The sequence below is a fragment of the Protopterus annectens genome, chromosome 8.part0 (genome assembly GCF_019279795.1).
Source record: "Protopterus annectens isolate FY-2018-M chromosome 8.part0, PAN1.0, whole genome shotgun sequence".
Lineage (NCBI taxonomy): Eukaryota > Metazoa > Chordata > Ceratodontiformes > Protopteridae > Protopterus > Protopterus annectens.
In genome coordinates, this window is record NC_056741.1 from 1019297271 (window position 1) to 1019324060 (window position 26790).

Here is a 26790-nt window from a genome sequence, read left to right on the forward strand (position 1 = left end):
AATGTTAACAAAACTAAGATCTGCACTAGCCATGGGATGAAAATCATTCGTAATCTGATGGATAAACCTAAGTCCATCAGATTATCACTCATATCTTCACAATCCAGAACATCCGAGCGTCATAAACTGAATTATCATATGGAGAATATTTGTGATAGGAATAAGCAATATTTATATTATTTTGAACAGATATAGTACTATTGTAGATTAGACATAATTCTAATACAATAAAAATGTCTACTTATTGTATAAGTAATTAATATTTACATGAAAGATAGATGACAAGCAATTCAACCATAGTAAAGTAGGATGTATCATATATAAAACCTCAGTAAAAGATTATAGCACACAGTTATTTAACATTTTCACCCTTATTGATTAAGCCTTTCAAAACTTATTACTTACTATAAATAGATGGTAACAATATTTATACCTAATGTTTATAATACAATGTATTTTACTAGATATATCAAAATTTATATTTCATTGTTTGCCAGCATTTAAGTAATCACTTTGTTTGTTGCTAACTTACTTAAAACATCAAGTTTGTTTTATGTAAATATTGATGAAAGTTACTGCATTTTAATTATCAATGCATCGCTTTTCCCCCCATTTCCTACACATAAGGATTTTCATATCTGTCATTTCTTATTATAAAATGAGTGAAATTATAGGTTAAAACAACAAATTCACTTATTGCGATTAATGATTACAAGTTCCCTTTCCATATTCATAAATTGCCATTTTATGGCATATACTGAACATTTTTAGATTTAAATAGCAACATTCTATGTTGTATAATCAGCAAAGGTTAAACTGAGTGATTATTGTCAATTTAATACTATTTGTTCAGAATGTGATTGTTACATTCTGTGACATTCCTAGTTCAGGCTTCTATTGTTTCCCTTGAGCAGCTTTGTCAATTTGATGTCATGTATAAAACATTAGTAACCTTGATAACAGCTCAAGTATAATGTATGGTCAAGATGTATTACAAAACCAGGATTCAAGTTAAAGCAATTATATGACTTGTTATGCACATTTACTTATATGAGAAAATCATTATGCTTCCCCTTGGTGTTCAGTATAGTGTATGTCATTTATGACAAGTTAAAACAGTAGTGTTATTATACACAAGCCCATGTTATTAAACTGAGTGTCTATTGTCAATTTAATACTATTTGTTCAGAATATGATTGTTACATTCTGTGACATTTCAAGTTCAGGCTTCTATTGTTTCTCTTGAACAATTTTGTAAGTTTGATGTCATGTATAAAACATTAATTTCCTTGGTAACTGCTTAAGTATTATATATGGTCAAGATGGGTTACAAAAACTAAAATTCCAGTTAAAGCAATTATATGATTTGTTATGCATATTTACTTGTATAAGAAAATCATCATGCTTCCCCTTGATGTTCAATATAGTGTATGTCCTTTCTGACAAGTTAAGACAGTATTGTTATTATTCACAAGCCCATGTTATTAAATCCTGTATATAATATCGAAATTCAGCAGACTGCTTCATCTTATATGACGGTTATATATTTTATGTCTAGATTTACTAAAATAATACATGACATAACTATTGTGTGTTTTTCTCCCTTTGGCTGTTGTTTAGTTATTTGAGACACCACAAGCTGTAATGTTTATTCTTATTATTAGCTCCTTCCAAGCATGTTTATACAGTCCATAGACTTTAAATTATGAGACCCATCTAGTTTCGTATTTGTTATAAGTATATTTCCATCCTTGCATGCACACATATCAGTACTTCAAGTATGGGCAACAATGCCCATTCAGTTTTGCCAGAATACCATTCACTAGTTCATGTGGTGTGTTTCCAGGCTGTTCTTAAAATATCCAAACCAATATTTGTCCTGTTCCATTTTGCCAGCCTGATCCATGCAGTGGCCACTCTGCCAGTGAACCACTCAACACACTTTCCATTCCCACAGATATTTCCACAAAGAAAATCTGATGACTCTCTAGCACTTCCCAGCAACCCCAAACATCCCTAGAATCAGCTATCACCATATGCCCAACATGTCCAAGCAAGCTCACCTCCCAGACCACTGCAAAGGGTACTGCACAAGACCAAGTGCTCTTAGTCTTCACAATAACTCAGATTTCCACTCTTATGTAAGTCCTTAATGTGTTTGGACCAAAATACATTTTAAATATAAAATTGTGCTTATTATTATTATTATTATTTTATCAAGAATCAACTTAATGAGCTAAACAAAGTGTTGGGAGACCATCAATATGTGTACATGTGGTTTAAAACAGCCCTTTTATTATATATATATATATATATATATATATATATATATATATATATATATTTTTTTTTTTTTTTAAACCAAAAATGTCATTGCCAAGAATCATCTTGGAGGCTCCTCAGAGCCATTAAGCATTATCGTCACTCTGTCTTCATTACCATAGCTACCTGGGAGCATCTGTTTCTGTTAGTGTGTCTGTGTACTGCATACTAGAGGCTTGCAATGTACCTGAAGCAAACCTTCACTTCACTGCAACTTCAAGTCTAAATTCCCTCCCTTTCAGTCCCTCCCTTTCAGTGATGCAACAGCCAGGAAAAGAACAGAGAGCAAACAGATAAAAAAAAAAAAAAAACTCCCAACAAGCCGCCACAACATGAGACAACGCAGTCCTCCAGCCCTCCCACCTCTCACTCAGCAGATGTACAAACAAACCATTCTCTGCCAAAATATCCCAAATCACAGTTTTATCCACCCCCTTCACCTGGATCCAGGCTAAGACACCAAATGTCTCTTCCTAATACACAAGCATCAGTAAACTTTGATCACAAGCCGCAACCCACAGCTTCCAGGAGATGAAAATGGCAACATATAACAGCTGACAGATACAGCTGCGTCCACATACACCATGTCAGGCTTAATCAAACAGCACTCAAAGCTATGATGCCTGCCATAATTGATATTAATTATGTTTAGACCGAATAATAATGACATTTGTACTAGCTGCCAGACAGGGCTGCATCCATGTACACCATATCAGGATTGATCAAACAGCACTTGAAGCTATGATACCTGCCATAATTGATATTAACTATGTTTCAACAGAATAATAATGACATTTGTACCAGCTGCCAGACACTGCTGCATCCATGCACACCATATCAGGATTGATCAAACAGCACTCGTAGCTGTGATACCTGCCATAATTGATATTAACTATATTTAGACAGAATAATGATGGTATTTGTACTAAGAGCTTGCTACTATTATTTAACTAGGATATACATGAAATTTCTAATTCATACTTTGAAGAAGGCATTAGTCTCCATGACAGCATTTTTTTTCAAAACACTCTACTGTTACTGCTATTACATATGATATTAATTTGTTACATTTGAGTCTGAACTCTGATGAATGGTACCTTGTTGAATTAGTTAATTAATTGTTTAAATTATTATAAGTAAAATAAATGAAAAATTAACAAGATAAGTATTCACTGAGTTCAAGTAGGGGAATAGAAACTTCTGTGTTTGTATTATATGTTGCTTTGTTTGGCTTATATATAATGTAAATAGTAACCCATCCTGACCTACCTTTGTTTGTGAAGAATTATTGGACTCTTTGAACATTCTGAATAAATCATTACTGTTTCTCAGTTGTTTAAGAATCCCTCCTTTTTTAAATAAAAACAGATGACAAGTGATGTACCATATCAATTGATACTTTGAGAGATGTAGATGTAAGATTTATTTATTTTTTTTGAGACAGCTATCTTGGAATTAGGTTTTATTTCTTCTTTTTAGCATCAGTCCAAGGATTTGTTTCTTTTATTCTTTTAAGATTAGGGGCCATCCATTCCATTTCATCTGGGATAGACACTATGTTGTTGTGTTTGATGAATATCATAGCTTCTTCTAAGCCATTAAAGGTTCTCATCGCATTGGTAAAAAGTATTTTATCTTGGCTGGAAAGGCCAGCTGTGCTTTAATGTTGTTTTGTTTCAACAGTTTTATTATCGGCCAGATTTTTTCCTTTGTTCTAGTATTCTGGAAGAATAATCATTGTCAAACCTTATCAGGCTTTGATTGTATTTTAATGGTGATTTTCTCCAAGGAGATTTTAATATTAGTTCCTTGTCCAGAAATGAAAGAAAATGTATAACTATGGATCTAGGTGGAGTATTTGTTGAGTTAGAAGCAGGTTTCCTCAGTGGTCTATGTGCCCTTTCAATTCCAAATAAAAGTCCCTCTTTCAAGTTTAAAAAATCAGGAATCCAGGTCATTAAGAATGAAATAATGTCTTCTCCTTCAGTGTTTTCAGGCAGACCAAAGATCCTTATGTTGTTTTTCCTTTCCCCTGTTTTCTAAGTCATCTATTTTGTTAAGCAGCCATGTATTCTGTTTAAGCAGAAAATCTTTTTGGAAATTTTCCTCTTTGAGTCTCCCTTCAGTGTCATTTAGAGAAGTCTCTATATTTGTTATTTTTGTACGGTGTTGCTGTAGTAGTTCCTTAAGAGTATCAGTCTGTGTTTGAGAATTTAATTTGAGGTTTTTTAAGTCATTTTTAAAGCCATCCATCTTCAAAGATAGTTCCTGTAAGGTAGATGTCATCAATTGCAGTTCTTTTTTCAAAGCAGCATCTGGATGAGAATTCCTTGAGTTGTTCATATTCAGCGACTCAATATATCTCCAAGTTATTTGATAGGAAAATGTTTGTAGATCTCCACCAAAATTCATATTTATGTAGTTTAGTAGTTTATAGATTTTTGATGTTTTTAACTTGAAAATAATAAATGTTCCCTATATTATTATACTAGTTTATGGAGTTCTCAAAATTCATTGCTCTCAGTTGACCTTCTAGGCTTCACCCCATCAATAAATAATTTGGGACATTACAATTTACAGAAGTCACACTTCCTCCAAAAATGGTACAGATTTTCTTACACTAAAAATTTTGTGAATAAATGTTACTAATGCTTAAAATTGTGGCTTATTTGGAAGCACTGCAACTAATTATGTTTGGATCTGTATGTGATGTTTAAGGAAGAAGACATGCAACAGTTTATTGCCTATACTTCAAAAGCAGACAAAAAATGAGAAGCTCTCTATTTACCAGTGATTCTTATCAGGACATTATGATAATGCTTAGCAGGACCTATCATATAATATTAAGTAAGACTATTATGTATATGTTCACCTGTGCCTGAGGTGTATATCACATTGTGGGGTAGTGACCCCATCAATACCTCTCAAACTGCAGACATTAAAAACAGGAACAATGGCCTTTGAAAGGCAAGACCATCCAGTCAAAAATGTAGACATCTAATTAGCATAACATTTGAATACCAAATGGCAAACAGCTCTTTCCCCTTCCAGTAGGAATGTGGGATACTACTCAGAAATATGTTTAAGAAACAGATGGTGACAAAAAATGAGGAAATATAATCATATTATCAAAGAAATAGTCTAATAATTTCTTAAAATTATTAGTGCCACTAGTATGCTGACTATATGGTGTGGCTTTCAGTGTACTAGACAGCTTCAAAAATCACACGTGATAAAGGTGATTCAGAAAATTTATGAAGAGGTAAAACATCTGAAAATTGGAACATATCTCTAAAAATTGGAACATCTGTGCAGAAGTAAATCAGGCCTGCAAATAGAAAAGTTTTTTTTTTCCAAAATAGGGGAAGTTGAGAGGTCTAACCCCACAAAATATCTTTGACTGTGAGATCAAATGTTATCAGTCTAGCTGAATCTCCTGCTGTATGCATAGTCATGGTCATTTATTTTCTTTATTGTGGCACATAAATGATAAAGCTACTTGCTCTTCTGATCAAGATTGAATCAACAATCTATGAATACTGAATCATCTATGGGGAGTGCACACACTATTTTACATTAATGCGTGACTTCCTTCTAACTGTATGTTGGCTTTTAGAAATATCTCAAAATATGGTAGGACTTTGATAGTTTCTTTCTATATCTATGTTTGCAAGCATTGTGTTTTTCTCAGTGCCTGATTAATAATGGACTGCATATTTGTCTGCGTGCAGCACCATGAAAATAAATGAGAATATTTATAAAATGCTTTTTTTTCCACTGCAACTTTTTCTTCTTGGTTTACCTTCAGAGTTTATGAGTGACTCATTTCAACATCTTAATGCAGTTGTCATGAAATGAGGCATCTTTTCTTATGCATGTAAAAACTGTATTGGAGATGTTGTAAGTGTGTCAATTGCTGTGTCTGCTTGTGAATTACACTTGTCTTGGGTGCAGGTAAAACTGAAATACATAATCACCTTTGGAATGCTATTCAGAATTAGTGTGGAATAATCACTCTTACACAATAAAGGGATTTTATTGTTCAAAGGATGCATGGTGATTAGACAGCCCTGTCAACATGCTCATTGTGAATCCAGCATATACCAACAGAAAGAAGTCTAGACACTGAATTATTGTTGAGTGGCCAGACTTCTTACTGGAATATGCTCTGTAATGCCATTGATAATATATTTTATGAGGGGCAGAGCAAAATATGAGGAAAATCAGGTATGTTCTGCAAAACTCTAGACAGTTTAGAGGTGTGGTTATTGAGAGAATAATCACTCATACTGATGGTTACCATTCCTCTCAATGGTCCACATTTTTTGCAGAACATCCCTAATTCATCTCATATTTTGCCCGTCTCATAAAATGTTTCTTTTTCTGAAATATCACTAAACATTTCTGTCAGTGAATAATGACACACATTAGTTTTATGCTTACAAAAACAGTGACAGAGATATAGAAAGACTGAGTGAGAGATACCATAACAGATTCTCTTCTCTGTCTTCTCTATTGTACTGTACTTATGTACTGCATAAACATATGGCTGTACATGCCACACACACACATTCACAGTACAAAATAATGAAGCTGAGAAAGTGGAACAACACTAATGTGCCATCATACAATGACATTTAAGAAAGGTAAGCAAGTCTTTTCTTAAATAGTGTCATTGTTTAACAGCAATAAGCTACACCTGGATGTGTGCATCACTAGGTTTACACATGGCTGGTTTTGTTTGATCATTCGGGCTTCATCCTTTGATCAAGCCACACCAATCAAGGGAAAATTCTATGATATCCACACACAGCCATGGGCTATTGCTAAATAAAATCACTGGAAATGGATTTGGAAATTGCAAACATTTAAACAAAATATTGCAAACAAAATCTCTTAGTGCATACCACATCAAACCTTTTTTTTCAGTTCAGGAATAATGTCAGTTGAAAGGTAATTAAAATAAAATCTCAAGTAACTAAACAGTGAAAAGAAATGAGAATTTTCAACAGAAGTTGCAACTCAAATGTGTATCTGTTGTCTATGAACTTGTACTACATTTCACTCCATAAGAAAGCTTTGCTTCTCCAGCCAGAGGTCTCATGATGCCACACCGGCTATGTCATTGTAGAGTACATAGCATAATGTTATGCTTGACATGTGTAAGAGATACCCAGACAAAGAGAGATGATATTGACTGTTTAATAATTTCTTTACAGCTCTCTACCTGCTCATTTGCACTTTCAAACAATGCTATCCAGCCTTGAGAGATTTCTGATTTCTACAAAGGGCCCGTCTCTATACTAGAGATGCCCAGACAAAGAGAGATTACTTTGACTGATTAATAATTTCTTCACAGCTTGCCCTCCAACACATAGATCAATTGCTGAAGATTGTCCACTAGTGCTGAATATGAAAATGTATCTACTACCTGAGGAAGTGACTAATGTTTGTGTACATTTTGGGGGTGGTATAATGGTTAAGGTTACCTCACAGACACCAGGTAGAGGGTTTGGTTCTCACTTTTTGGAGAAATTGGCTAGGCTTAAAATGGTCCAGAACTACAGCTAGCTAGTACTTATCTATGAACCTAAATAAAACATATAAAGCAATCCTGTGAGACACTACATCACTAGCTGTGTGATTACCAGCCTTCTAGCATCCTTTGGTCTGTCACCTTAGTTGCTGTGGCGAAAGAATAAATATTTATTTGACTATGGATTTAGAGGCTTGATCCAATGGCCATTTTCCTTACAACCCTAATCTAAATACATAAAAAACACAATTACTTTAGAGGGAAATTTACATGACATATAGTCACCTCCCATTATGATCTAGTGTTATACATAGTATAATAAACAATGTAGAGACAGCATGATTATCTCACTGTAAAGAAACAATGAACAAATTACAGCTGTATTTAAATAACATTAACATTTGCAGCTATACCTTTAGTTTGCATACTGTTTGTTGGATGTTTTTTTCTTTTATCACACATCAAATCATTTGCCTTTCCCCCATCTTCAGGAACTGAAAGTATGAAATCATTACCTCTCCTCTGGCACCCTGGCACAGTTGGTAGTTCAGAAGGTGCACTTGGAACCCGGTGATCTCTCTGTTTTACAAGGACTCTTCCTTTAGAACATGCTACCAATGTGGCTGAGAGAAATTCCTCTGCTCTGTGGTTTCACAAGATGAATAAAATAATGTCTTTTTAATTCAGTCTGTAAATAGCAATTGATGTGTTTTTGTTTTCCTTGAATTTTGTTGATATTTTTTTTTTTTTAACTATGCTGACTTTATTGTTTGCATCATTTTTACAGTATGAATGTATAGTTAAAGAAACATGACGCCATACTTGAAATTTGTAGCACTTGTGGATTTTGCATGGCAGGGAGTTCAATGTAGTGCATTCCATGTTTGAAAAGATTTATTCTGTTGTAACTATAAAAAAGAAGTTATCTTAACTGGCTGTTTACCTGAGTCTAGGATCACAGAGAATAGTAGTGAGGGCATTTTCACTGTGTGCTTTTAAAAGGGCAGGGATTACAATTCTGAGACTAAGGGTTGATAATAGCAGTATGTCTCTTTCTCTGACAGTCAAATAATTAGCATTTTTTTAACATTAAGCCATTCTTCATAGTATGAATGCATATGATTTGATTAAAAAGACGGCTGCTTTCCTGAGTAATGTTAGGTGAATTTGTTTTAAGCATATCTGAGCCTTAGTTTGTAATGGGTTTGCAGGAGATAGTTTTGAAGCAGATGTTTTGGAGACAGGTGGCATACTAATGTAAGGTGTTATGGGTAAAATTAGAACAGCTGTGGTTATGGGTACACAGAAGAAATCCTTTAATTTATTTGACATATGTTTAGAGTTATGTATATTTGAAAGAGGATAGATTGTTTACAGCTCTGTTTCCTTTGATTGCTTTAGTTTCTTTTCTGCAGGATTTAAGATTGCTGCCTTTCTTGACAGGAAGATTGTTTTAATGTTTTTATTGCTATTTTAGAGAATCATGTGAGGTTAAAAAAGTTATTACAATGGCTTTAGAGATCAATTTACTCCTTTAGCAGTCTAACTGCCGACTTGGAAATAAAAGTAATCTGAGGGACAGGGTTATAGCTCTGGCACCTAACATTATATTCATTTTTTTTCCAGTATGATTTAAGATTACGTAGGAGTATAATTTGCCTTTCCTGGCAGGAAGGTATTTTTGAAGTTTTTAAATTTGATTTAGCTAGACATATGAAGCTGAAGACATTACAATGGGTCCCAGGACCAATCTACTCCCATGGTACCCTAACTGTCTTGCTGGACTGAAAATATAGTCTGAGATTCATCATTAGCTGAGGCAAACATTGGCCCCCTCAATCTTCTTAATGCAGATGAGCATGAGGTGTTTCACATTTGATGGACAGTTTCAGAGACTGTAAGTAAAACCTTGCTGTCATTCATATATCTATAAAGTGCAGATTATTATTTATAAGACTAATGCCACTGCAAAAACTGATCTTTTTCATGAAGATAATGAGCCAATAGAGCTGTGGTCACAGAAAATGCTACCATGAATGGATGTGGGTGTGAATTTAGATTTGTGACTATAATATCTGAAGTGCGACATCAGCTATAATGAGGTTTGGATGTGCTAGTTAGATTGAGATTTAGGAAAATGTGTGCAACGAAGCCTGCTGAACAGGCTAAAATGTCTTGTGTGATCAGCTTGTGAATTAGTACTTATTTGGAGATTTTCTTTCTTTTTTTTTTTGATCTGATCAAGCTTCTTTGTCTTTAAGATCATCTACTATATTATATGGTAAGCCATGGAGTCCAAATGGAGAGATGATAAATTAGCAAGCAAAGATGACACTGATATATAGACTGTATTTTATACAGCATATATCATGGACAAAAGTAGGTTAAAAATAAGAAATATAGTTAGGTGCACAAGACCCAGGATAAAAAGGTGCCTAGTTCTAGTAGGCACCCTGGTGCCAGAACTGGAAAAAAATGACAGTGTAGAATACTCAAGATATGGAAACATGCCTACAATGGGGCTAGGCCAGGCTCAGAGGGGCGATGACCCATCTATTGTAGAAGGAAGTAGTAGTCCACAAAAAAATCACAAAAACTGATAGGCCAAAAATGAGACATAAAGATGATAGCGTGGGCTATTGAGGATAAGGAAGAAATTATGTATTGTTACTATTAAGCAAGAAGCCCAGAATTTCCAGAATGACAATATACAAAAAGATTAAGAGAGAAATTAGAGGAAAGAAAAATACTTACACAAGAAAACCTGCCAGAAGCTTCAGATAAAAAAATGTGTTCATTAATGCACCAGATTTATGAAAATCATTATATAGACCAAGAAACCTTGGGCCATTTGAAATAAAAGTGACTGAGGAAGTATAAAATATAAAGAACAAAATCTAGAGATTTTTGAAAGGTATAAAAAGAAATATTGACAAGGGAAGGAAATATAGATCTGATATGGTACAACATTTATGCAGAGGAAAAAGACAAATTAATCAATACAAAAAAACAGTCCCAAACATATTTGAAGAGAAATGCAGGCAAATGCATCCAGATATGGAAAAGTTTACAATACAAGAAATAGCCAGGGAATTGTTATGGCTAGGCTTGTATAGGCCCTAGGGCTGAAAGCATAGTACCAACCCATGAACCTATGAACAAAAGATAATATCACAAAGAGGGAATGTAGAACAGAAGATTAGTAAAGTAGAAGTTAAAAAATAGAAGCTGAAGTTATGGAATACCTGTGAAGTTAATGATTTAGTGTAGAAAGTCTAACACAGGTTATATCACAACATGATGGAACAATGAGTCCCCCAATCAAGGAGAAACAGCAGGAGCAGGAGACATCTGAAGAAGAAATATGGACATGGGAAAGAAATCTAAACTTCTTTTGGCTTTTCCCAGGTAGAGGTCACCACAGTGGATCACTTGTCTGCTCATGATTGGCAGTAGAGTTTTACAATGTCAAGTTGCCAGCCCAGCACCCAACCTTCCACATAAGGCACACACACACACACACACACACACACACACACACACACACACACACACACACACACACACACACACACACACACACACACTCACACACACACACACACACACACACACACACACACACACACACACACACACACACACACACACACGTCTAGGGCCAATTTAGAGTGACCAGTCCACCTACAGCATGTCTTTGAGAGGAAACTGGAGCACCCAGTGAAAACCCACATGACCACAGGGAGGGCATGCAGACTCCACACAGAAGGTACCCCAGCCAATTAATGAACCAGAGAACTTATTGCTGTGAGGTGACAATGCTAACTGATGCACCACCATGGCCACCCAAAAAAAAAGAGATTTAATACAGTGTAACATTTATGGAAAGGAGAAAGCAAAAATAATGAATACAAAAAGAGCAGCGCCAAAGATATTTGAAGAGAAATACGGGCAATGGCATCCATATACATACCCCCAGGTAACAATATATCTGCACTTGAAGATATCCTGCACTAGATATATATATATATATATATATATATATATATATATATATATATATATATATAAGTTTACTAATGAAATCTTGAAAGTCACCAAAAAAGGTACTTAACAGCGAACTAATTTGCCGAAAGTATACATAACCTAACCATCCTAATGTCAAAAATCAGCTGTTAATGCCAAAAATATCGAATATGACATTTTCGGCACTTAACAGCAATGCCACCCTTGCTGCTACTCCCTAATTAGCACACCTAACATCCCATTTATGCTGCACCCCCCCACACCCCCCCCAACTATATCCAACTCCGAGATCACACTAAAGTAAGGAAAGGGATGTATTTCCCTAACTGCACTGTACAGCAATCCCTGTCCATCACTTTGAACATTTATATTTGTGAATGCGCAGTCCATTTGCAAATATAACGTTCGCTCATTTAACCTGCACACATATGAAGTATTCGAGCATCTGCCAACATTATATCACAATGGAAGGAACAGCAAATACCAAACTCAATAAACTTGCGTAACAGCGAAATTCAGTAAAATGTAGCAACAATCCAAGGAACCAAATGTTTATTGAATTAAAGTGAGCACTTTTGCGGTCCTGCCGCTTCTTCAGACGTAACAAAAAAATCAATTTACAAAGTCCACATATATACAGCAATTCAAAAAACGTCATTTCCTATACTAATTAAAACGAAATCACATGATTAAAAACTAACATTGAATCTCTGACCCTATTATGAATAGTCACAACATTTAATCACAATAAATAAAAACAATAACAGTCTCCTAAGGGGTCTAGCTTTTAATAGTGGTCTCAATGGAACACACTCATTGAGACCCTTGCCTCGATGCGCTGCTAACCGAAGAATCCATCTGCTCTCAGCAGCTTCGGTATAATTAACTAAATCTCCGCCTCTCAGACTAACAGGTTGGACATGTAATACCCGAAACAAAAAATTATGATTATCATGCAAAAGCATGTGTTTTGCCACAGCACTACAATTATCTGACCTGGCATAGCAATACAAATGATCCCTCACCCGTTCTCTAAGGGATCTATTAGATTTCCCAACATAAAACATAAAACATAACTGACAGCAAGCTACGTATACAATGTTGCGAGTGTTGCAATCCGATTTACATCTAATCTCCCATAGTCTGCCATCATTAGGGTTGCGAAAAAATCTAGAGGTATCTATATGTATGCATTGAGGACAAGATCCACATTTCCTAGTACCATAGTCAAAAATTCTAGTATTCAAATCATTGCCATTGAATAAACGAGGAAAACACAAATGTTGCTTCACGTTCTTAGAATTACTATAAACATAACGCGGACAGTTGCCTACAATTTTTTGAGTGTCACTATCTACTGTCAATATGTTCCAATTCTCAGGTATGACCTTCTGAACCAAGGACATGTTCTTCACAAAAGGTATTACAAAAGGTAACTGTTGAACATTTCCCGTGGAACAGGAAGAAAAACCTCGCTCATGATTGGAATAGTATGGTTTACCTACATGTCTCCTAAGTCTAGTAACATCCTTACAGTCAGAATCAACTTGATAAGGATGATAGCCTCTATTTTGAAAGTGACCCTTTAGAACTTGTAACTCAGATTTGAACAATGCATCTTCTGAACAGAGACGCGAAACTCTGAGTGCCTGTCCTTTGATGATGTTACCAAATGTCCTAGGGTGGTGCATACTGTCAGAGGACAGATATGAAGCTGTATAACAGGATTTCCTGTAGACTTTTGTCTTAAGTACTCCAGCTTCTCTATACACTGTAACATCTAAATAATCAATCGATACCATGGAAAATTCCATGGTAAATTTCAAAAAACTTATAGGCGATTAATATATTCAAAAAACTGTTTCAAGGAGTCACTAGTGCCATGCCAGAGGAGAAAGAGGTCGTCCACAAACCGTCTATAAAAGACGATATTGGGACAGTTCAAGATGACCTCTCTCTCCCAGGCTACCATGACGAGATTGGCGTACGAATTGGCACAACTAGTGCCCATCGCAACGCCAGTAGATTGTTTATATATTTTGTCCATGAAAATAAAAAAGTTGTTCTCTAATACTGTTTCAAGAAATAAGCCTAAAAAGTCAGCTTCAGTGGCTGATAGAGTTTCATATAACAAATTCCTGGCAGATTCAACACCAACACTATTTGGTATACACGTGAACAGTGACGTGACATCCATGGTCACAAGTCCTAGTTCATCTGTATTGCCATTGCCACTTACAAATTGAAATAGATCACCCAAAAACTGAGCAGTGTCTCGCAATACATATTGAGTTCGTGCTAATACTAACTTGAGCTTGGAATCCAAATAAACAGAAATGGGCTCGGTGAGCCATCCTTCTCCGGCCACTATAGGATGCATTGGAGGGTTACTAACATCCTTATGAATTTTCAGAAGGCCATTGATACATGGTATCAATGGAAATTCAACTAAGAAAAATTCATAGAGTTCATCTGTTATAATACCCAGGGATTTACATTCAGATAACATGTTCTGTATACAACTAATAGAATTTTCAACAGCAGTTAACGTAACAATTTCATATGCACTAGTTGCAAGCATAGATAACATTGAGTCTAAGTAATAAGATCTATTCATTACTACAACACGGCCTTGTCCTCAGGGCGTACAATAATGTCATTGTTCGCTTTCAATGAAGAAAATGCTTCAAATTCAGATGAATCCAAATTGTCAAAACTATTTAAGGAATTTGACTTAAAGTCACGATAAAGGTCATTCTCTACACCTTTCAAAAATAGTTCAAGATTCGGCCGCAAATGCGGATTTGCCAAACTTTTCTTTTTAAAAACGTGCTCACCTGTATTAGGATGATCCTTATATAAGAGTTTCAGATTTATGTTCCTAACGAACAGTCTGATGGCGAGAAGAAAGTCACTAATGTCCGTCTTGCTGCTAGGAATAAAAGAAAGCCCTTTACTTGAGGACAGAAAGTTCAGCGGCAGAAAGGATGTAGTTGGAAATATTCCATACTAACGATGTTGGCCCCATCTTTGGGTTGAATAATTGTTCTCTAGATCCGAGTCTCGTCGTTTCGCACCTCTGTGTGACTCCTGATCCATCGTCCTCTTCCTGCCAGTGCGTATGGGGAGTGGAGCGCTGGGAAAATCCTGATGGTCATTGATGCATAGTCGATCTAGTTGAATCTTCCGTCGTACTACCGTACTAGTACGAGCAGTTGCTCCCTCAGGCAAAACTGGTGAAGTGGAGCGTTCTTCGGCCGGGGTAAAATATACCGAAGTCACTAATTGCGGGGTAGTAAGAACTTCTTTGTGTTGATCATTTGTGTTACTTCCATCATTATTGACCAAATCTTTGGTAGTTCTTGGAAGGGAACTATTTCCAGCCATGTCCCTGCTCACTATATCAACATCAATGTTCACATTACTTGATGTACCATGTACATGAGAGGATGCTATAGAAGCAGCCCTATTGTTAACACTAGACTTAAAAGAAGCATTTACTTTGGGCCAAACGAAGACATTATTGTTCTCAAAGTCTCTTTTGTCCCTTAACAGCTTCTTTTTCTTCTGCAAAAGTAGATTAGTGCCATAATGGTTAGTACGATCCAATAATTCTTGTAAGAATATATCCGAGGCACCACTACCAATGAGACTTATTAGTTGTTTCTGTTGTTCATCAATACTAGCTAGCAACTCAGATTCTATGGGCTTGAAAAAGTCTATTAAAAGTTGCATGTGAGCTGTGCTTGCTTGTAGATTTATTTTTTGCCATTTCAGCAGTAATTCTGAAAACATATTACCGTATGTGGGCATATTTAATATACGAAGCCCCCTCGGGACCACTTTACAATGAAGACTAGCTTCTAAATGGTGTCTCTGACATTGTAATCACTTAAATTTAAAGAGATTGTTCTTAATATCTCTTTTCGTTTGTCTGGATAAAATCTCATTGTCAACATTAACGTCCTCTGAGTCTGATAATGAAAAGTCCTCCATCGTTAAAAGGGGGTTCGTAATATCTTTCAATGCATCCTGTAACGAACCCACAGTACCGAAGCGTACTTGTTCATCATGCATGTTTAACAAAACATTAACTGCCGTACCTTCCATAGAAATCCAAATAGATGAATAAAACTCAAACCAAGTCCCAAAGAAAATATTAAAAATACGTGACCCAAGCACAATGGAAGGAACAGCAAATACCAAACTCAATAAACTTGCGTAACAGCGAAATTCAGTAAAATGTAGCAACAATCCAAGGAACCAAATGTTTATTGAATTAACGTGAGCGCTTTCGCGGTCCTGCCGCTTCTTCAGACGTAACAAAAAATCAATTTACAAAGTCCACATATATACAGCAATTCAAAAAACGTCATTTCCTATACTAATTAAAACGAAATCACATGATTAAAAACTAACATTGAATCTCTGACCCTATTATGAATAGTCACAACGTTTAATCACAATAAATAAAAACAATAATAGTCACCTAAGGGGTCTAGCTTTTAATACTGGTCTCAACGGGACACACTCATTGAGACCTTTGCCTCGATGTGCTTCTAAACGAAGAATCCATCTGGTCTCAGCAGCTTCGGTACAATTAACTAAATCTTTATTGAGTATGGTAAAACTTTCTTGAGTTTGGTATTTGCTGTTCCTTCCATTGTGCTTGGGTCACGTATTTTTAATATTTTCTTTGGGACTTGGTTTGAGTTTTATTCATATATATATATATATATATATATATATATATATATATATATATATATAAAAAACTAAAGCAAATTGAAGGTCATGCTGCTTAATGCCAGGAACCTTAACCTGAAAATGCACTCACTGGAGGCTCTTCTAGCACTGGAAGATGCTGACATTTGTGCAGTCACAGAAACTTGATTCAAAGCTGCAGAGAGCACCCCTGCCTTACCAGACTATACCGCATTCCACACATTACAACCCCAAAATGAGGTTGGGAAGACTAAGGGTGAAGGAGCTTCAGTTTTCACTAAAGACAAACACACCTCCAGACTGGTTTGCCAGCATGATGCACTAGAACTGCTCCAGGTGCAATTGACAATTGGCAAGACACCCATCCAAGTTATAGCCAGCTACATACCCCCCCTCCCTGACTCAGGACATCCACTCCTACTACCTGGACCTACTTGAGTCCATCAAGGTACCCCCTAACACCCTGATCATTGGTGACTTCAACTACCCCACCGTAAACTGGGTGAACTATTTCTACTCTAATATACTCACACAGTGATTCCTTGACTTCATCAATTCTAATGCACTAGAACAGCTTGTCCTATCCTGCACAAGGGGAGATAGCATTCTTGACTTGGTTCTCACCAACATGGGTGACTGATGCACCACCCCCATAGAAAATTATTCTGTGGAGAGATCAGACCATCGGTCTGTCTCATTCGAAGTGTCTATCCCATCCACCCCCCCCCAGCCATAACCAGGCTAAAAAACTTCTCAAAAACTGACTACAACCTTCTAAGGGAGGGTATCAGTAGCGTCACACCACTGCTCCCCTCAGGGGATGAAGACAAATATGCTAAACAGTATGCCAGTGCAGTATACAAGCACCTGTACAACTGCATGGACTCAGCCATACCCAACAGAACTAAAACCTGTTCTTCAAGGAAACACAAACCTATGTGGTGGGCATCCTCTATCAACAGCTTTACAACAAAAGGAAGAAACTGTTGTCCAAGGGTAAAAAGGCACAAATTCTCAATTGGAAAAACTCCCTCTTTAGCCTCAACAAGCACATTTGGTCACTAGTGAAAACCTCAAAAGCTAATTATGAATCAAAAATAGCCTCTGAAACAAAGACTAACCACAAAGCCTTTTTCCATTATGGCAGAAGCCTCCACGGCAAAGCCCAGGTTTGTTCCCAAGTAGTTCTTAATGGTACCACTTAAATTGATCCTGTTGACTTAGACAACCTGCTAGCAGATAGGTTCAGTACAATCTTCACTCCCCTTTCCCCCCCAAAGGCCCATTCGACATCCCCAATACTTGCCCTGCACTTCACATCTCCATAGATCAAGTGTTAAAGGCCCTATCTAAGTAAAGAACACAGCCTCCATGGGATCTGATAGTGTCCTGCATTCTGCAACATCTCCAGCAAGAACTAGCCTCACCATTGAGCATCCTATTCAACCACAGCTTAAGTGCAGGATTCATTCCAGCAGAGAGGAAAACTGTTATTGTCATCCCTTTGCACAAAGGTGGTGCCACTACTGACCCTGGAAACTATCGCCCCATTAACTTGACAAGTCTGATCTGTAAGGTCATGGAGCGTATTATTATGGACCTTATAAACATGGACAGAGGCAATCTCGAAGCACTTGACCCACCCAGTTTGGAATCGTCAAGTGCAGATCTTGCCTGTTGAATCTCGCTGACTTTTTTGAGACTGTCACCAAGGCACTGGATGGGGGAAAGCCAGTACATACAGCTTACCTTGTCTTGGCCAAAGCTTTTGCCACAATCCCCCACTCAGGCATCATCGAAAAGCTAACACGACTTGGCATAAATCCCTGTCTCATCACGTGGATGGCCAACTGGCTCACTGATAGGACCCACAAGGTCAAAAAAGGTGCCACCACTTCCGCCAGCAGAATTGTCACTAGTGGTGTCCTCCAGGGATCTGTCCTGGGACCCCTGTTGTTTGGCATCTGCTTCTCAGCGGTCCAGGCAAAGACAAAAGGCATGTGACTGACCACGTCTGCAGATGACTGTAAGCTGGATGCTGTCACTGACTCCCCAAATTATGTTAACATACTTCAAGAGGGTCTCACAGCAACAAACGACTGGTGCTAAAGTCATGGCCTTAAGATAAATGCCAAAAAATGTATTATCATACCATTCGGCAAAAACATGGCCTATACTGATTACCACATTAATGGCAACCCTCTAAGCACACAACGTGTGGTGACAGACCTGGGTACACAACGTGATAACAATCTCACATTTGACCATCACACAGCGGCAGTGGTCTGAAAAGTCTTTTACTTAGTTCATCTCATAAGTAAAGGGATTGCATCCAGAAAAAAGGATGTTATTACTTCTCTGTACTTCTCCCTCATTAGGCCAATAATTGAGTACAATACCCCGTTTGGTCTGCACCAACTGGAAAGCCCACAGAAATACCTCACAAAGGGAATCCATGTCTTCCAACACCTGTCCTATGTGGAAAGGCTCAAATCACTATCACTCTAGTCTGTATCATACAGATTGCTCAGAGGTGATTTGTATCTCACCCACAAGGCAATCTCAGACCCTGCTCTACTAGAGATTCTCCATATCCGTGAGTCTAACTCCTCACATAGTACCCAATCAAAAGACTTAAATCTAATATGTGACATTAACAAAACCTGCTGGAGAGGCAGGTTTGTCTCCCAGAGGCTGCCCCATCTCTGGAATAGACTCCCTGTACACGTCAAACAAAGTACGTCACTGACCCTCTTCAAGCACAACCTTGATGAGTGGATGGGTAACCACAAATTTGTCCCTGGGGTTCCATCTGTGTCCCCCACTGACAGGGGCAACAAGTGCTGATTGAGGTTTCTTTTTTGGAGATAAACTCTTGGCTATGCTCATAAGGGCCCCAGAGCAATTAGCCTAGTAATCTCCTATGATCATATATGAAAAATTTTACAATACAAAAAAATAAGAAAACAAAGAGAAAAAGTAGAAAAGAAAATTAGTAATGGAGAAATTAAAGAAATGGAAACTGAGGTTATGGATTACCTGTAAAGTGAAGGATTTAGTGTAGAAAATATAACACTGATAACATCACAGCCGGATAGAGCAATGAATCCCCAATTTAAGGAGAAGCCATTGGAATGGAAAACATCTGATTAGTTGACGTATGAAGCTACTTTGGAGGCTTCTGTAGGAAACCAGTACAAATCTTCAGTTGGAGGTGCATAGCAAGGGAAGGACCAGGAAACTATGGCAACTCTGACACAGTCAATGTTGTGGAGTGATAGGCCAGTGAGTTTCCATGTGAAAGAGCAATGGATAACATAGGATGAAAGTGAAGAGAATGTGGCACAGGAAGATGTTTGGAACTTTCTGTAGAATGCCCGCAGGGAATGGAGAACAAAGAATGTGCTCTCAGTTTAGAAGAAAATTATCTAAGAGAAGAGATGGTTGATTTAATAGAGATGGGCAGATATGTTAAGATCAATGAAAAAAATAGACTACAGAAAGTCAATAAAACCCCAAAAGTTAGAAGATTGATAAATCTAATGAACATAGTAATTAGGACTGTTCATGGAGATTCATGCAATATAACAGATGTAAATAGGATATATTACTGTGTAGTTAAATTTAATAACAACAATGTCTAAAACAAAACACATGGCAGTAAGGGAAAGGAAAGGGAAAAATCAACTGCTATCATGGAAGTATCCAACAGAGAAAACTATAAAGCAATTAAGATAAGAAGTGTCACCGTTAGAAGAGTATAAAAGTGGGGACAGATCAAATATATTGGGGTTGGCATAAGGATTAAGGTGTTTACTTCACAGACATAAGGTACAGGGTTTGATTCTTAGCTGGGCTTGTAAAGGCTCTAGGACCACTAGCCTAGTAACCTCCTATAAATAAAAATACTCAGAAAGATACATGTCATAAAAGCAATGAGCAGTATCAGATCCAAATCTATTATGCACTATTGCAAATAATAAACTAAAAAGATCAGCACAGGCAGAAAAACTTAGAAGATAAAAATAAAGGAATAGCACAAAATAAGCAATTTACTGATGAGCCCAAAAAGTTTTATACAGAATTGGGAAACAAGGCAAAAGGAACTGAAACACCTCCAAAAAACAAAGAAATAGATACATTTTGGAGAAATATCTCGAAGATCCTGTGGAACATAACAAAGATGCTGACTGGATAGAAGAACTAAAAGAAATAATAAGTTCAGATGTACAGGATATCAAATGGGGTGAAGTAATGGCCAGAGAGATTGAAACAAAGTTAAGAAAAGCTCCTAAATGGAAACCTCAGGCCCAGATGAAGTACCTAAATTCTGGCTAAAAGTATTAGCATTTTTACATGAAGATTAAGCCATGAGTAAGAACTATTTATATGGGCACCCCAAACACACACCAACCTGGTTAACAACAGGAAAAATGATACTCCTACTTAAGAGAGAACCTGCAAGCTGTTCTAAAAATTATAGACTAATAACCTGCCTTCGGACGATGTATAAACTATACACTGGAAATGATGCCGACAGAGTTTATAGTCATTTAGAAGAAAACTTAATCATGGCAACAGAACAAAAGAGTAACAAAAGAAAGTCATATGGAATAAAGGATTATTTGTTGATAAAGTCATAATGGAGCACTGTAAAAAGGGGAAGAATCTAAGGAATGCATGGATAGGCTACAAAAAGCATTTGACAGTATTCTACATTCATGGATAAGAAAGTGCTTAAAAGTGTACAACATATACCCTACACTGATTGAAAACAATACAGTGACCATGAAACAGTGACAAACCATTTTGCAGTTAAGCCATGATAAGGACAAATTATTATTCCAGGGATAAAAATTCAAAGGAGGATATTCCAAGGCGACTCTTTGTCACTGCCACTCTTTTGTCTTGCCCTTAACCCATGAAGCTGTCTACTTAATAGATTCGGTCATGGCTACAGTTTGGCTCCTAGACAACCACAAAGTGTAAAGACTTCTCATCTTCTCTTTGTCGATGATTTAGAACTGTATAGTGTATCAGATCAGGAACTGAAAACACAACAGCATGTTGTCAAAACTTCTTCAGATGACATAAGAATGTCATTTGGTCTTGATAAATGTGCAAATGCAATTTTTAAAGCAGGAAAGCTACAGCACTAAGAAAACAGCCTGGGATAGGAATATGATATAAAAGAACTTGAGCAAGAGAAGTATATAAATATTTGGGAACTGATGAAGGATCAGCAATAAAACATGAACAAATGTGAATAAAACTTAGTGAGGAATATTTCACAAGACTAAAATTAATACTGAACAGCGAATATTTCACAAGACTAAAATTAATACTGAACAGCCCTGACATCTAGGAGCAAAGTCCAAACTATAAACCAATTTGCTGTTCCTGTCCTAACTTACAGTTTTATAGGTTCATAGATAGGTACTAGGCTATCTGCCCAAGGGCATTTTTAAGCCTAGCCAGAGTGTGTCAGCTTTCGCCACCCCACTGATTAATTAACTGAGCCTCTGTCAAGCAGAGCCAATGATGTGATCCCAGGAATGTATTTTCTGTTACCCATCCACTCATCAAGGCTTCTCTTGAAGAGTGTTGGTGAGGGGCTCTGCCTAATGTAGTTAGGAATTTTGTTCCAAAGCATGGGGAGTCTCTGTGACAGGAATCTATCCCTCCAGCATGTTCTATTTATTGTTGTGGCGAGGTTTAGCTCACTAGAGCGCATGGCTCGCAATGACTTGGATTTCTTTAGGTGGAGCATGTCCATCAATTCTGAGTTGGACATGGCTTTGTAAGTCAGGCAGAGATCACAATATGCCACTGAGTACAGCCAGAGTTTTTTCAGTCGAGCTGCATAGGACATATGTTTGAGGCCAGTGATCCTCTTGGTGATTTTGTGGTCTTCGTAGGTTCATAGATTAGTACTAAGCTAACTGCCCTTGTGAGCCATTTTAGGCCTAGTCAATTATCCCTTGTGAGACTCAAACCCTGCACCTTGTGTTTGTAAGGCAAACACCTTAACCATTAGGCCACCCTCCCACAACACTTTCCAGCTGTTGGAAGTGTCTTGTGAGGTACATCCCAAATGGGGCATTGTACTCTATGATGGGTCTGATGAGTGACGAGTAGAGGGGCACTATAACCTCTTTCTTTCTAGATGCGAACCCCTTAGTAATTAGATGGGCCACATAGAAGCATTTCCTAACTACTTTGGCAATATGATTGTCAAAGGAGAGATTACTATCTACCTGGGTCCCTCGATCTCTTATTACCTCTTCTGTATTAAGGGGGCTGCCGCCTATGTGGTAATTCGTGGGTGTTTTGTTTTTTCCAATCGGGATGACTATGCATTTTTTGGCATTTAGCTTGAGGCCATGACTTTGACACCAGGTATCTGTCTCAGTAAGGCCTTTTTGAAGGATGTCTGTGTCACCAGGAGAGTCAGTTATGGCTCCCAGTTTGCAGTCATTGGCGAACTTGGTTAGCCATAGTCCTCCTGTGTTTGCCTGTACTTCTGTGAAATATATACCGAACAGTAGGGGTCCCAGAACCGAACCTTGTGGGACACCACTTGTGACTGGTTTAGAGTCGGACCTGGAGCCCGCTATGGAATGACTGACAGAAGTTGTTGGATTGGTTGAACAGGAAAACAAAAAGGATGCCTCATGCTTTTCAAATAATTTATAAAAATAAGTTATACCAAGACTATATTCCCAGTTCTGAAGGATGTATGGGCCTCTTCAAAATTGATTACATATATAGAATTGCAGTTGTAGGACTGGATACTTACCTGCTCACCTCACAAGACCCAAACTTAGTGAAAGTGAAGACAATGTCAAGATGACTTTCTTGCTTAGTTTAGCAGAAGCATGTCAGTGTCAAGTGGGAATGGAAGACAAAGCAGAAGTCGATAAAAATCAAGCAGCAACTGAATGTGCTAAAAAACAAAAGAAAGAACATAAGGTGAAGGAACAGATGAGAAATCAAGTAATGTGGAAAATGCATAAATATAGTTGCAAGTATAGAAAACTCCTGGAACAACCTCATGTTGATCAGGATGGAATGCAGGAATAGTTAAGGGGAGGTGAAGCTAAAACAAAAGACAAAAGGTTACAAAAGATAGTGGACTACATACAGTGGGTAAAACATAAATAAAAGGTCATGCTGTTAAACGCTAAGAGTCTAAACATGAAACTGCACTAATTGCAAACATTCTTAACGGTGGAAAATGCTGACATCTGCGCAGTCACAGAAATCTGGTTCAAAGCTGTGGAGAGCACCCCAGCCTTACCTGGTTACTCATCCTATCATAAATTCAAACTCCAAACTGTGGGTAGTAAAGCCAAAGGAAGTGGAGTTTCAATATATATATTAAAAACATACATGCATCCAAGCTGGGCAAACAGTATGATGCACAAGAGACACTCCAGGTGCAGCTAACCACTGACATGACCCCTATACAAATCATAGCTAGCTACCGGCCCCCAATTCTGACTCAAGATGCCCAAACTGCCTATCAAGACCTCTTCAAATCTATCAAGATTCTACTCTTTACCCTGACCCTGGGTGACTTTAACTACCCAAACATAGACTGGAAGAACTACTTATGCCAGAAAACAAATGCCCAGAGATTCCTCAATTTTGTCAGTGGAAATGCTTTGGAACAGATAGTCGATACCCCCACAACAGGTGATAATATTTTGGACTTGTTATAAACAAACATGGGTAACCACTGCAGCATCCCTGGAGTATCATCCTCCCTTGTAAGATCCAACCATAAAGCAGTCACGTTCAAAAACACCATCTCCCCCGACCCCCACCTAGCTGGGGTCAAACAAAAAAACTTCTCCAAAGCTGATTACAGCCTCCTGAGGGATGGTATAAACAGCTTCACAGCCCCTCCCCCTCTCTTGGAACTGGTACAAGTATCCAAAATTATACCAAATTATTATACATATATAGATGCATGGAATCAGGAATACCTGACAGGACTAAATCATCCTCTGCAAGGAAGAATGAACCTGTCTGGTGGGCATCTGCAATAAATAATAACTGTATAACAAAAAAAAAAAAGTACTGTCCAGGATCAAGAAGGAGCAGGTGCCCAATTGGAAGCAATCTCTCCTTAGCCTAAATAAGCAAATAAGAGCACTAGTGAAATCCTCCAAAACAAACTTTGAGTCCAAATTGGCCACATCTACTAAGGATAAGGCTTTCTTCACATGTGTCATTAATCTCAAAGGTAGCACCCAGATCCGTTCAGAACTGGTGGTCAAGGACACCACATATACAAATATTGTAGATATAGGAAACATGTTGGCTGGCAGATTCAGTGAAAATTTCACCTCTCTCTCCCCTCCATCAGTAAATCAGGACATTCCCAGTACCTGCCCTCTTCCCCTTATATCTAGGGATCAGGTCATCACTGCCCTCTCAAAGGCAAAAAATACAACCTCCATGGGACCTGATAACATCCCAGGCTGCATCCTATATGAACTCAGTCAGGAACTTGCAGCACCATTAGGCGCCCTATTCAACCAAAGCCTGAGTACCGGCTTTGTCCCAGCTGAGTGGAGCACAGCCACTATCATCCCTTTATGTAAAGGTGGAGTGTCTACCGGCCCAGGAAATTATACACCCATCAACCTAACTAGCCTGATTTGCAAGGCCATGGAATGGATTATCATAGACCTATTAACAAGGACATTGACAACCTCCAAACACTCAATCCCACACAGTTTGGCTTCATCAAGGGGAGGTCATCTGTTAAATGGTCGACTTTGTGAGACAGTCATCAAAGCCATGGACAAGGGGAAGGCAGTGCACACTACCTACCTTGACCTGGCCAAAGCCTTCAACACTATTCCTCACTCGGGCATAATTGATAAACTCTCTCAACTAGGCATCAATCCATATGTTACCAGATGGGTAGCTAACTGGCTCACTGATAGAGCCCACCTAGTCAAAATAGGGGAAGCCACCTCAAGCAGTAGAACTGTATCTACTGGCATACCCCAGGGTTTGGTCATGGAGCCTCTGTTATTTAGGATATACTTTTCTGAGGTGCAGGCCAAAACCAGTGGGCTATGGCTGAACAAGTTGGCAGATGACTGCAAGCTGTGCACTGTCATCAATTCCCTTAGTGATGTGGCCATCCTCCAAGAGGGTCTCACCCAAACAAATGACTGGTGCCAGAAACATGGCCTCAAACTAAATACAAAAAAAATGCATCATCATCCCCTTTGGGGAGAGTGATGTCCCCCCAAAATTTCACATTAATAACAATGTCATAACCCCACAGTCAGTCGTGAGGGATTTGGGCACCCAGATTGATAGCAACCTGACTTTTGACCACCATGTTGCTTCCATTGTACGGAAAGCTTTCTACATGGCCTACCTCATAAGTAAGGGTATCTCATCCAGGGACAAGGAGTCATAACATTCTTGTATTCTTCCCTTATAAAACCCACTACTGAGTACAATGTCCCATTCAGCATGTACCTCATAAAGCACATGCAGCAGCTGAAGAGACTACAGAGGTTCCTCACCAGGAGAATCCAGGGTCTTAAACATCTACCATACACAGATAGGCTAAAAGCCCTATCCCTCTACTCTGTTTCATACAGACTCCTCAGAGATGACATATGTCTGGCATACAAAGTGATCTTGGACTCCACCTTGATGGGACTGCTGCATATCCACAAGTTGAGCTCCACTCGAGTAACCCACACATGCAGCCTCAACCTGGTCAGTGACATTAATAAGACTTGTTGGCGAGACAGATTTGTGTCCCAGAGACTCCCCCATCTGTGGAATAGACTCCCTCTCTATATTAAGCAGAGGACCTCTTTACCCCTTTTTAAGCATAACCTGGATAACTGGATGGGAAATAAAAAATACATCCCTGGGATTCCACCCATGTCCCTGTTGGACAGGAGCATTGGGTGCTGATTTGTCTATACATGGACTAAACTCTTGGCTAGGCTTATACAGGCCTCAGGGCTAATAGCCTAGTAACTTCCTATGATCCTATGATCCTATGTGGGAGAAACAGACAAATGTAGGTTTTGTAAAACAGAAATGGAAACAGTCACACATCTTGTTGCTGGTTGTCATATACTAACGTCAGAAGGACTGTATACTGAAAGGCATAATAATGTGATAAGACTGTT